The 12,706-nt window shown below is 35.4% G+C and overlaps 1 long non-coding RNA gene across 1 annotated transcript; it reads right to left on the bottom strand.

Annotated features, from left to right (window-relative positions):
- Positions 1-637: 637 nt before the first annotated feature.
- LOC137398866 (uncharacterized) lies at positions 638-5,188 on the bottom strand. The gene is made up of 3 exons (XR_010979027.1): positions 5,038-5,188; positions 2,449-2,505; positions 638-694 (listed from the first exon to the last, which is right to left on the bottom strand). It is a non-coding gene; the product is annotated as an uncharacterized lncRNA (long non-coding RNA).
- Between the last annotated feature and the right edge of the window lie 7,518 nt (positions 5,189-12,706).

Raw genomic sequence — 12,706 nt, 5'->3', positions numbered from 1 at the left:
AAACTCAGCAGTCAAAATTCTAGCCAACAAGATAAAAATACTCAAACTTTTAAATACCAAGATTTGAGAGAAGATAATTCCCGAATTTCCAGTGAGTATAATACTACTTTTTACTAACAAAAGTCAACCAAAATACCATGAGAACAGTAATACACAGTGTGGGTAAGGTTAGTCGGCTAGGCTATTAAAACTAGATGAAATCATAATTGTTATATACAGGGTTTAGCTTTATAAGAGGGTCAGTATGGTGTAATCTCAAGAGTTCAAAACTTTCAAGTTGGAAACATTAAAAAACATTGAAATCAATGTTCAGAGGCTAAGCTTGACACTAAACCACAAAAATGTTCATTTTAATGTCATGACCAGAGCTATATTGATTGCTAATTATGATTTTTGTAATGTGGGTCTACAGAAAAACCCTATCTTAAATAGTACTCCACCCTTTCCTATTATAATTAGTTAAAACAATATTTTTAAATTTCTTGTTGGCATGAGTAACAGTAACAAAATAACAAGAAAAGAGGGCGTTCAGCTAAAGACTAAGACACAGTTGTTATCAAAATTATAGACCACATAATTAAACCCTGAAAACAAAATTGAAAAATGAGTCACACTGTTTTATCTTGTCAGTACATACCTGCAACCAAAAGCAAGTCAGTCATCATAGCATCATTACGAAACACGATTGCAGAATCTACAGAAAAAAAAGACAATTGATGGTGAGCATGCATTCATGTTGACCAAGATAAGTTAGACAGTACATCACAAGTTAGACAAAGACACACGAGTAACCCATGTAAACAAGTGCCAGCGAGGTGTTGACAGTGGCTGATGGGATTAGCCATTTCTCTGAACTAAACAATCACCAGCCACGCTATTACATAATGCCATACACTCAGCTATACACAAATGGATGTTTAAATAATGCTAGCTACTAGATTATGACCTTCAGTTCTTGAACTGCGTAATGTCTGGCTCTGAAAGCTAAAGCTTGCAAGATACAAAAGGTGTCCCACAGCACATTGGAGAACTATCAAGCAAATTTAGTCATTGATTTTGCTAATGCTGCACACAAATTTGTTGTTAACTAGCATATTAATGTGTATACAGAGAGCTTAACTATTTTGCATGTATCTGTATCATGGTTCAAAAGCTAAGCTTGCTGAAAAATTATTTAGTAATTCATATCTACCAGAGCATTATGAATTATAGCAACTCTCGACTACTGCCAATCGCTTGACATTTCTACAGTTTCTTCGGCTTTTATGACTACAGAGGTTTTCTTGGTTTGCGATTAGGTTATCTGAAGTGTTCTTGTCCCTGCATACACATATATCTTTTTTGATCACTCAAACCTTATCTCTATCTCTTCTTCGAGTACATAGAACAATTTAAGTATTGTTCAATATATATACTTAAATTGTAATTTTACAGGTGAAAATAACTTTTTATCATTTTGCAGGTAGAACTACAAAAACATTGGCGACAAGCGTCAGAATCTCAAATCAGAAGAATGGAGACTAAAATTATAAAAACACTACACGACTCCATGTCATATTTAATTGTACTAGTAGAACTGACTGAAACATGCTATATCTATGGTGTTTTATGTGTACAACCTAAATTATTACAAGACACCAGCTTAGTCATCATGATATTGAAATGCAATTATAATTATTTCCATAGTTGCATTAGTTCGTAGCAAGCCTGGTTGTTGAATATCACACATCTTTCAGTCCCAGTAAACCCAGCATTAATCCTTTCTGTTCAAATAATTCAAGCGCCAAATCTCACACACAGCAGTCTAAATTCTAGCCAACAAGATAAAAACACTCAAACTTTCTAATTACAAGATTTGAGAGAAGATAACCCCATGAATTTTCAGTGAGTTTCACTGCTAGTGCCAAACCCTAATTTGTACTAACAAAAATCAGCCACAATACAATCAGGACAGTACTACACAGTGTGGGTAAGGTTAGTCGGCTAGGCTATTAAGAACTAGATGAAATCATATTTGTTATAGACAGGGTTAAGCTTTATAAGAGGGTCAGTATGGTGTAATCTCAAGAGTTCAAAACTTTCAAGTTAGAAACATTGGAAAACATTGAAATCAATGTTCAGAGGCTAAGCATGACACTAAACCACAAAAATGTTAATTTTAATGTCATGACCAGAGCTATATTGATTGCTAATTATGATTTTTGTAATGTGGGTCTACAGAAAAACGCTATCTTAAATAGTACTCCACCCTTTCCTATTATAATTAGTTAAAACAATATGATTTTTAAATTTTTTGTTGGCATGAGTAACAGTAACAAAATAACAAGAAAAGAGGGCGTTCAGCTAAAGACTAAGTCACAGTTGTTATCAAAATTATAGACCATATAATTAAACCCTGAAAATAAAATTGAAAAAAGAGTCACACTGTTTTATCTTGTCAGTACATACCTGCAACCAAAAGCAAGTCAGGCATCATAGCATCATTACGAAACACGATTGCAGAATCTACAGAAAAAAAAGACAATTGATGGTGAGCATGCATTCATGTTGACCAAGACCAGTTAGACAGTACATCACAAGTTATGGTGCGTTTACACTGGCCAGGACCGACTCCGATTAGGTGCCAAAATCCTGATTCAGACCGGTACCTCAGACATTTCATGTATGGGTGCCGACACCGACTCCCCTTTACATTGCAACGATCGAACCATTTTTTTTCGGTACCAACAGCCAATCACAGCGCTTCGCCGTTCTGACCTTCACCCAACCACGCAAAGACGAGTACACATAAAAATCAACGCGTTTGATGTGGAAAATTATATACTAGTACTACACTATTACTACTGCTCCTACTACTACCGCTAGAAGCAACTACTGAATGCCGAATGGAATCTTCCGATGACGATTAGATTTTGTTGATGGCAGGATCAGCTGCGGGAGCTCTGACAGTCTGTATTATATGTAATTATATGTTTGTATATATTTTATGTCTATAAATATTTATTATATGTGTTTTCCTTTTTATTATAGCCTTGTTACTTGTTAGGCTATCAATTGTCGTCGTTTATGTTGTCATATCAACGCACTAGCGGGCCTAATTATTGGCCATTTAAACATTGTTACCTGGTGTTCCTACTCGGTTCCGTTAGCCGGAACGGGCAATTTTATTGTATATAAGGGCGCAACGCTCACTTAGTAGACAGAGCGAATGGCCGTACGCTCCTCGGCTAGTAAATTTCCTTCGCTAATAAAACCTTGAATAAAATCACACTCAATTTATTTCTGTATGAAATAATTTAGATCGTGCCAAGTAAGGGCCGGCAAATTCCTTTAAAGTAGTACATGTAGTAGAACTAGTAGTAGTACTAGTAGTAGTCATACAACTGGCTATTCACTTTTAATTAATTTAAATAAAAGCTCACTATCAGAAAGAGCACTAGGGAAAGTTTAATGACAGTCTCCTAGCCTCTCATTAAACCTAGCCCTTTCGTTTCATAAACTTAGAACTGCCATTAAAGCTTAGGCTCATTTAATCAGAGGCTCCTAGCTTATGATTGGCTGATGAGCTGCTGGGATTCACCGACACCGACTTTCAAATCAGCACCAACACCGATCTCTCTGCTCACACCTACCGATGCCGACACCGACTCATCAAATTGGTCTGTGCTCGACAAAATGGGTGACAAAATCGGCCAGTGTACACACACCATTAGACAAAGAAGCATGAGTAATGCATGTAACAAGTGCCAGCGAGGTGTTGACAGTGGCCGATGGGATTAGCCTGAACTAAACAACCACCAGCCATGCTATTACATAATGCCATACCCTCAGCTATATACAAATGAATGGCTAAATAATGCTAGCTACTAGATTATGACCTTCAGTTCTTGAACTGGGTAATGTCTGGCTCTGAAAGCTAAAGCTCACAAGAGACAAAAAGTGTCCTGCAGCACACTGGAAAACTATAAAGCAAATTTTAGTCATTGATTTTGCTAATGCTACACACAAATTTGTTGCTAATTAGCATATTAATGTGTATACAGAGAGCTTAATTATTTTTGCATGTATCTGTATCATGGTTGATTAGCCAATCAAAAAAATGTTCAAAAGCTAAGCTTATGGCAAAATAGTCATTTTCTCTTAAGTAATATCTGCAACTGGGAATATTAATAATATCATTCAATAATATGAACATCCATGGTAAAAGATTTTTCTCATGTCATGTGTATCTAATATCCTTCACAAAGCCTTGTTAGCAAAGCTGATGCTACATGTAGTTCTAGCATTATACAATGTTGCTCATTTTACATCCATTTTTCGTCCTAAATTTCTATACTGAAAAATGAACTACTGCTAACTTTTGCCTTGCAATGGAAGCTTTGATAAGCATATGGTACGGAAATTGTTTTTGTATGAATATTACAATATAAATTATATACCATTTCACTATTCAGTTCTTAAACATCCTTCTGTAAACCATATTATTGAAACAGTTGCTGTACATTTTTGAATCCCTTGAAATCTTTAAAAAGTTGAAAAACTTATCATTCGCGACCTTGAAGCTTTAATGTAAAGCATGCATCTAGCAACCAGTTAGCAAGACAACATTTTTCTGTAATCCATATCTACGGAAACATTACCAAGGATGGCGACTCTCAATTCTTGCAAATCACTTGACATTTCTACAGTTATCTTCAGCTTTTAAAACTACATATGTTGTCTTGGCCTGCGCGGTTAGGTGGGTTTTTGTACCTGCATATTTTTTGCTCCCTATAACTTTATATCTAAGCATTCATAACAGCCTTTCTCTTCTTTGATTTTCTGCTTTTCAGTTGTTATACGACTAACACATATATAAAGTCAGAATGACTGCGTTAAAAACATGAATATGAAATAAATGTTAGGCTACAATCATTCAGGCTTCTAATAAAGTACTAATTTTTTGTTACTTTGGATGAGTGACTACCATAAATTCTTTAGTTCAATGTAATCTCCAAAGTACATGGTAAGCCAGAGCTAAAGCATAAGCACACATACCTGCTACCTCCACTATCTGTCCTATTTCTTAAATAGAGTTTTAGCCTATCCTTGTTCGTCTAAATCAGAAACTAAAGCTAAAAGCCTGACTGTAACGAGATGGAATGAGTTAGATTTACAGCCTTACTTAGGCCTGGTTCGAACCAATATGGCATCTAAGACACGTGTGACAGAGTACCTGTTATGCAAGCGATTGCTCATGGACTACAAGCTCAGAGTGCGCGACTATTATGTCCTACAGAAAGAAATGTCGTCATTTGCGCAATTAAATTAATTTGATGCCCATACGCAGCTACACAATTTGTTTGCTTTCCAGCTGTTGGATACATAATGAGTCGAGATTACGCAGCTGTCCCCAGGTCTGAACCCGGCCTCACCTTAGCATGCGCAGACAAAGGAGTGCCACACTGATAATTTCAAGATAAGATAAACTTCACTACAGGATTTGTAAATTTTTGATGGTTTTAATTTATATGCTACCACGTGCACAATAATATATATATATATATATATATACAATATATCATTATATTTTTAAAACAATAACTGCAAGAGACTTGCCAAATCATTAGTTCAAAAGGCAATGATGAAAGCGGGGATGAATTTGAGCACAAATTTAAAAAACAATATTTGCATAGTGCATAAAATGCTTTAGAAAAAATATATTTGAAGCATATAGGTGCCTTTTAATGCTTTTTAAATGCTTTCTGGAAGGCTCACCTATCTGGTATGTCTATGAAATTTATTTTAAGACTGCAGGGCTTTCTGCAATGCTTTAAAACAGTATACAGTTCACAAGCTATCGGCATGCTTAATCCATCATGGCTAACTGATTGTCAATGACAGTAGTTTAAAAACACTGCTACATTAGGCGGCAGTAAAAACTTTTGTTAAATCTTTTCTTTTTCAGTTTAATATATATGATATCTGAGTAAATACAAGATCTTTAAAATTTATTGAAAGCCTTTTACTAAAAGCATTGGAGTAAGTAAGAACGTCAAAGTTCAGAGTGACAGTGAAATGGCATTGCCTTAATTAGTGTGTCTCTATCAAAGCCGGGCACTGCTACACTTTTGCTGTGTCATTTGCTGTTAATTTCTCTCATCCTTTGTCCAGCTGGAGACACTCCATAGGTATTACGTAATTACTCTCGCATTGAGGGTCTGCTGCGCCAAATTGGACATTCACTGATCCCCATTGCTAGTTGCTCTGGCAGTGATTATTTCTAATCACAATTATTCTAAACATAGATGTTTGGATTCATCAAATTGAAAAACATTTAAAATCCCTAATTGGAAATTATGCAACTCCTATTAAAACATACATGATAATAATTGAAAACTACCGTATGATGGAACAATCTTCTGCCAACACAATCTGTTTGAACTATTATAGCAATAACAAGTAACAGTTATTAGCGGAGAACATTGGCTAAGAGAACATTTCAGGGGTTGATGTAGATCTGGCCATCCATAGGAGCTTATTTGAGAATTGAACAATGAACCACAGTTTGAATGCCAGGAGTTCTAATTGAACAGGCAACAGCTGTCTAAAAAGATAATGAAACTTATGAAAGGTTGGGAAGTTAAAAAGGAGCCTAGCTTAATCATTCTCCAAGTTTGTGATGACAGCTCACAACTAAAAAACAGAAGAACATTGTTTGGTTTAATCCAAACTTGTAAATACTAATGATTGGATCCGATAAGCGCCCCTAGCCCATATAGGTTGCTGTTTTTTTAGGTTTGGCTAACAGCTGAAGCCAAATAAGTAACTAATGTATTATTATTATTGTACCAGAAAATTTGGCCAATATTTTATTATTGGGTTATATAACATCTATAATAGATGTTATATAACTCAATTATAAGATATTGGCCAAATTTTATGGCAAAAATTTCATTAAGAGTTGAAAAACATGTTTTCTTGAGTTGTTTGTGATAGATAGCCAAGCTACTTAATTGCAATGCAAATAAATGGCATTTTGTGCATTTCAAAAGCATAGTAGCAAGAGCTAATGCTTTCACTTCTACATATACAGTTAGGTAGTTGGTATAATGAATCAATTTGGGAGTGGCTACCGGTTTCTGTCTAGATTGCGTAATAGCAAATGTGCTGAGGTTCTACCGTTCTGCTATGTCATACTCTGAACGTTTGCTGAGCCCTATAGTTTGTTGTTGATCTGTATTTCATTTTCATAACAATAATTTTATGAACCTATAAATCTGGAATATTTGATATAAAAAAATTTCATAAAAGGCTTTTATAAATAGACTTGGAAACAATATTTCAGTTTGTTTTTATAACTTTTTTGTGCATTGATAAAGCGATGTAAAGTACAATCACTACAAAGCTAAAACAATCCTCCTCAATATTTCTTACTCTTACAAAAATATTACTTTCACTACCATCAGAGTCAGTGCTGCTATTTTTTGTCGGTTTAATGAAAAAAAAAGTAAATCTGAATTAGCTATAATATCATCAACATAAGTAATTATCTGTTGTCTAATGTAAGTTATGTATCTTGGTCTACTAAAATTCATTAAATGCCTCTCATCTTCAGCTCTGTTGTGATACTCTCCTTTACTGTTAAAGCATACGTAGCTCACTGACTCCAGCAAAACAATGCTACTAGCATAACTCATCAACGACAAAAAACAGATACAAAAACCACAGCATAATTGATTTATAATAGCACACCATAACATACCTTAGGCAAGACTAACTAATGACGAAAAACATCATGAATACTTTAACAGATGATTGAATGTGAGCCAGTGCTAAAACTAATATTAATGACAGACTTAATCCTACTCTGCTTATGATAGGTAATCCAATTCACATGTATCTCGGAAGGTTCTTACATAAAACTTACACAATAATGTTGGTTTTTTCGGTTGGAAATTTCCAAACAAAAATTTAAAATTACCTTGTGATTCAATGCTAATTTTATACAACAAATTTTGGACAACATTGTCAATACCATAAAAGTCCTAAATATCATTGGTTATGTTGTCAACGGATAATAAAATCAGGCTACTACGCAATTACTGGGAAGTTCGCGAAAATGCGCAGTCGACCATATATTTTACATAAATGAGCATACGGCAGTGAAAGCGTATACGGCACTGTATATTGTTAGTCATATGTATATTTAGTGATCGAATCTTAGGAAAACCAGAAACATGAGTGTACCAGGACCTTCGAAATTAAAATTGAAAATTGAAATCCATTGAAATCCATTGAAAACTACCAACTAAAAATGTATAATGGTAAAAATTAGATTTAAAAAAAACAAAACACCAAAGGTAATATCAATTAGCTACCTATAGGAAGTGCAACTTTGGCTTTTCCAATCGTTGAAAGAATATACAGTAGGCCTACATTACGAGCTCCTGCAGCATAAATAATATTTTCCAGTGAAGTTTACAATATATTGATTGTACAATATAAGAACAGTAAAATACATGTGAATTGCACAACCCATTCAAAGACCTTTCCAAACTGACCTTTCTGGCATACAAAGAGGAAAAACTTGACGTAATTTTTTTAAATATGTGGGGTGTACTGTAACTGCAGTAATATTAGGGTGCATTGACAGCTTTTCTCTGTTTTTGATCAACCTCATTTGTTTTTTACCATTTTTCAGTACTTCCACAATAACTTGGGGAGCGTACATCTTTGACGTTCATTTACAACGATTTACTAATTTTTCTAAACAGCAATGTATAATCTGCAAAGGAAAACTAATTACAAATATTTTATGTCTACAAGGAAACAAAACAACAAAATATTTTACAAAAGCTGTTCTGCCTGCTCATCACCTATCTGTATTCAGAGGTCAAGGTTAGGAAAAAAATAGAACTAGTGATGATACTCCCACTCGTTACATTCACATTGGTGGACTTACGCTGTAACACCTGCGCCAATCAATCGCCTTTATATTTATGAACATTGCACAATTACCCTATTCTCTGTTTTGTGGGTACATCTGGCAATCTGTCACAACCAACTAGATTGCTACAAGAATTATATACATAATATGTATAATGCTATATTCACATAGTCTTCTCTCTTACATGTGAAGCAATCAATATAAACTAACGTTTAAATCAAAGTTGAGAACTTACTCGACTTAGCATGTAATATGGAATTTTTTTGGTAGTCGGAAGCAAAAACTTTACAGAAATGTATGTCGTCTAGACTTTAGTTCTAAGAGGTATAGGCCTACGTTATAGGAGCGTTTACAGTATATGGTAAGAGTGATGGGAGTGATAAGAATGGCTTAGCCTTGTGGTTAGTCACTCTTGTTAGTAGACTTGCGGTCTGAATGTCATGAGTCCAATATACTGCAAAGCGATTTTCTCATTGCTAAAGCTTTATCGCTATAATTTGGTGAATGAATGACAGACAGACAAACATTGAGATTTGTGTATATATATATATCTGGATTTAACCCTGCATTTATTTATTCTAGCTTGTTCAAACTGCCATTGTGTTATCTTCGAAATTCTAGCAGCAAGGCCAAACGGCTAACATAAATAATATACAAGCTAGGGCCCAGACAGTTCTATTTTCCAAACAGCTTTCTGTAAACTGCATCATCTGATTTGCTCTAAGGTCAGCATATAGCATGCATGCATATACCGTAACAAAAATAGGTATTTTCAATGTTTTATGTTTGAATGTACATGTTGGTTCTAGTAAGTGTTACAGAGCAGGCTTTATTATTCACATGTGTGTTCTACCACTCTTTAACTAGCTCTGCCTTACAAACCTGGCCCTTCAGGCTGAGAGCCACATAATGCGTATATAACGAGTATGTGATGATATTGCAAAATACTAGATAAGCAGCTGTAATAACATTGGCCTTGCTTTGACTGCAGCAGCCGTAAATAACATCTCTGTCACATCTAGAAATACTGTGACGATTAATGTTAGTCTTGCTTCATAAATAGGTGTATTTATAGGCCCGCAGGATAAACCCGGCAATCAGCTGAAACTTGACCACTCCGACCCATATTTCTCAGTCCATTGGTCACCTGCACCTAAATTAGGCAGGGCTAAGAATAAAGGGAGTAACAGACAGAAATTCGTGCCTGTCCCAGCAACTATAGGCAATGAATTGGTACACCACAATTAGCTCTAAAGGTTAGCTCTGAGGTTGATTAGGTAACATTGTTTTATGGACTGGCTTGATGATCTGGCCAAATACAGAGCTGAATGCAAGCTGATGATACTAATTAATCTTGGCTTCACTCACATTTTCATTGCTACATCATCCAATATGACTAATGTTGAAGTATAATCAAAATAACTATATTATAGCATTTGTAGACTCCTCCCCTCCTGATACATGGAGTTTTTAAAGAAGGTGCAAACCAACGGTGAAGGCCTCAACATTGCTTCAAAATCTTATAAATCGCACCGTCAAATACTTCAAAACCACTCCTGTCTCTTAAATAACCCATCTAAGAACTGTGGTAACTGAAGGCCAAAACTTCATGCTGGTTGCTTTCATGACACCAAGGCCAACCTTGCGGGTTCTCAAAAAGGGCACCTGGCTCCATAGATGTTAATTAATATTGAGGTCAAGCCTTTTTACTTGTGGCTGCTACATGCCAACAGACAGCGTGTGTAATAAGAAAATTGCGATAATAATTGAATTTTCGCATCTAGTTGCGTTTTTTCAACAATTCATCTCAACAACTATTAGACATGGTCATGATAAAAAACACTCTAAAATAATTTGAGTTATGACATACTAAACTTTGAAGTATAAATAATTTATTGTATTATAAACATTTCCAAGTTTTCCTAATATTTTTCAGATATATGGTAAAAGTGAGAATCTTTTTGTCCCCTTGTTAATAGATGTTTGTGTGAATCCCTGTTGTTATCTTCGTTCAAATGTCATTCATGGACAAATTATAAGTATGTTGGAAACTCATTAAATAAAAATGAGACTGTAAAAATCAACCATTTCAGTTAAGCACACATGTTTTGGCTTTATTTTAAAAATTGGAGTTTTGCAAAAATATATTTGGCATATAATTTACCAAGTTTAACTAAAAAAACCTCATAGTCTCAGATTTTGATGATTTTTTAATATGTTGTTGCCCATATTGAAAAGCGCTTATATCCCAAATTTTGATATTCTAGGGTCATCGGTTCAGGTGCTAAGAAGATTTCAACATTGACCATTTGTAGCCCGAGTTTGAGGGCATAGCACATCTACATGTAGCTGAATTTAGACTCATGTGATCTGAAGAATATACAAGTTAAATATCTAGATTTTTGTGTCTACACAAAGTTTCTATATTTACACAAACAAATAGGTTTGAAATTTTTTGGATAAATAATGGGGGAGATAACTTAAACCAAAAAGGAACGAAAATGCTATTTTAGCGACTATTCAAAAACAGTTATCCATCCTATCATATAATTTGCCTTTGTTTCTGTTATTATTTCTGAATTTCTCCATGCCTCAGCTATCCAAAACTAGTCTCATCTTCTCTGTAGATGTATCAGGTCAGCGTCTGGAAGCCATACAAGAATAAGGTCTTTGTCGAATTACTGCAAAAGGAGAGGTCAAGGTCAACCTGCGGTTTCAACAGTCGCACATTTTTCTCATGTTTTACACCAATTAGCATATGCAGATTTCATTAAAACTATCAAAAGTTTGTGTTTCAGCCTGTAAAATGCTGAAAATTGAGTTACAAATGCCCTCCAAACTCCTTTAAAACTTGCCTCAATCAAATGAGGTTATCCCCCCTTGTCAAGCTTTAACTTGGCTGATTATTAGAATATTATCCTATCAAGTTCAAATATGCCGTGTGATTTTGATTTGTGATTGTGATAGTAATGAGCCTAAAATATTTTCTTAACTTACATTCCTCAACGTTATCAATTGTTGTAGCCTCAAATGCATATGCTTTGCCTGAGTTGGTGGTAGATGGCGGCGCCACAGCTAATAGAACATGCTCTTGTGGTACCCAGCAGATGTCATCTTGCTGTGGCCATGTGAAATTGTTTGTTGAGCCTTTGCACATGAATCTCACATTAACACAAAAGTTCTCTCGATCATAGCCAATTGCCATCCTCATATACCATCGACCATCATATATACAGGCCAGATATTGTCCAGGTTGAGGTGTTAAGGTATTGCTGGTAACATGTGAGTCATCAGTCTTCCCAACTTTGTATTCTTGTAGCATACATTTTTCATCAACCAGTGGTGAAAGTTTGCAAACTTCAATGGCTGTTCTACTGAGCGGCTTGAAACAGTGCTGGTTCTGAAAACCAATGACTCGTTGTGCTGCCTTGATCCTTGGTTTTTAATTCGCTGCTTGTTCTGCGACTTCTTCAGTGAGTACATAAAACACCTCCACCCCAGCAATGTTTTCTCTAGCATACTTGCACAGTGGTTTAGCACTGAGCAGTCTTTCTTTTCCTGACTTAACTAACTGCTTGGAGTGACGGGTGGCCAGTCTCTTGACCACCCCGCGAATCCCATCTCACGGACCTTTTTCATGTGAGATGGCAAAGAAGCTCCAAGATGCTGTAAGATTGAAATCAAGCTCATGGTAACATAAGTTGGCAAAGTTCTTGTAATTCTTGTATTGGGCGCCAGATCCATCGCTGAAATAATTCACATGAGTCACTTGAGGTA

This window comes from Watersipora subatra, chromosome 6 (assembly GCF_963576615.1).
Source record: "Watersipora subatra chromosome 6, tzWatSuba1.1, whole genome shotgun sequence".
Taxonomy (NCBI): Eukaryota; Metazoa; Bryozoa; class Gymnolaemata; order Cheilostomatida; family Watersiporidae; genus Watersipora; species Watersipora subatra.
Note: the sequence above shows the minus strand (reverse complement) of the source record. Positions and strands in the feature narration are given on the sequence as shown.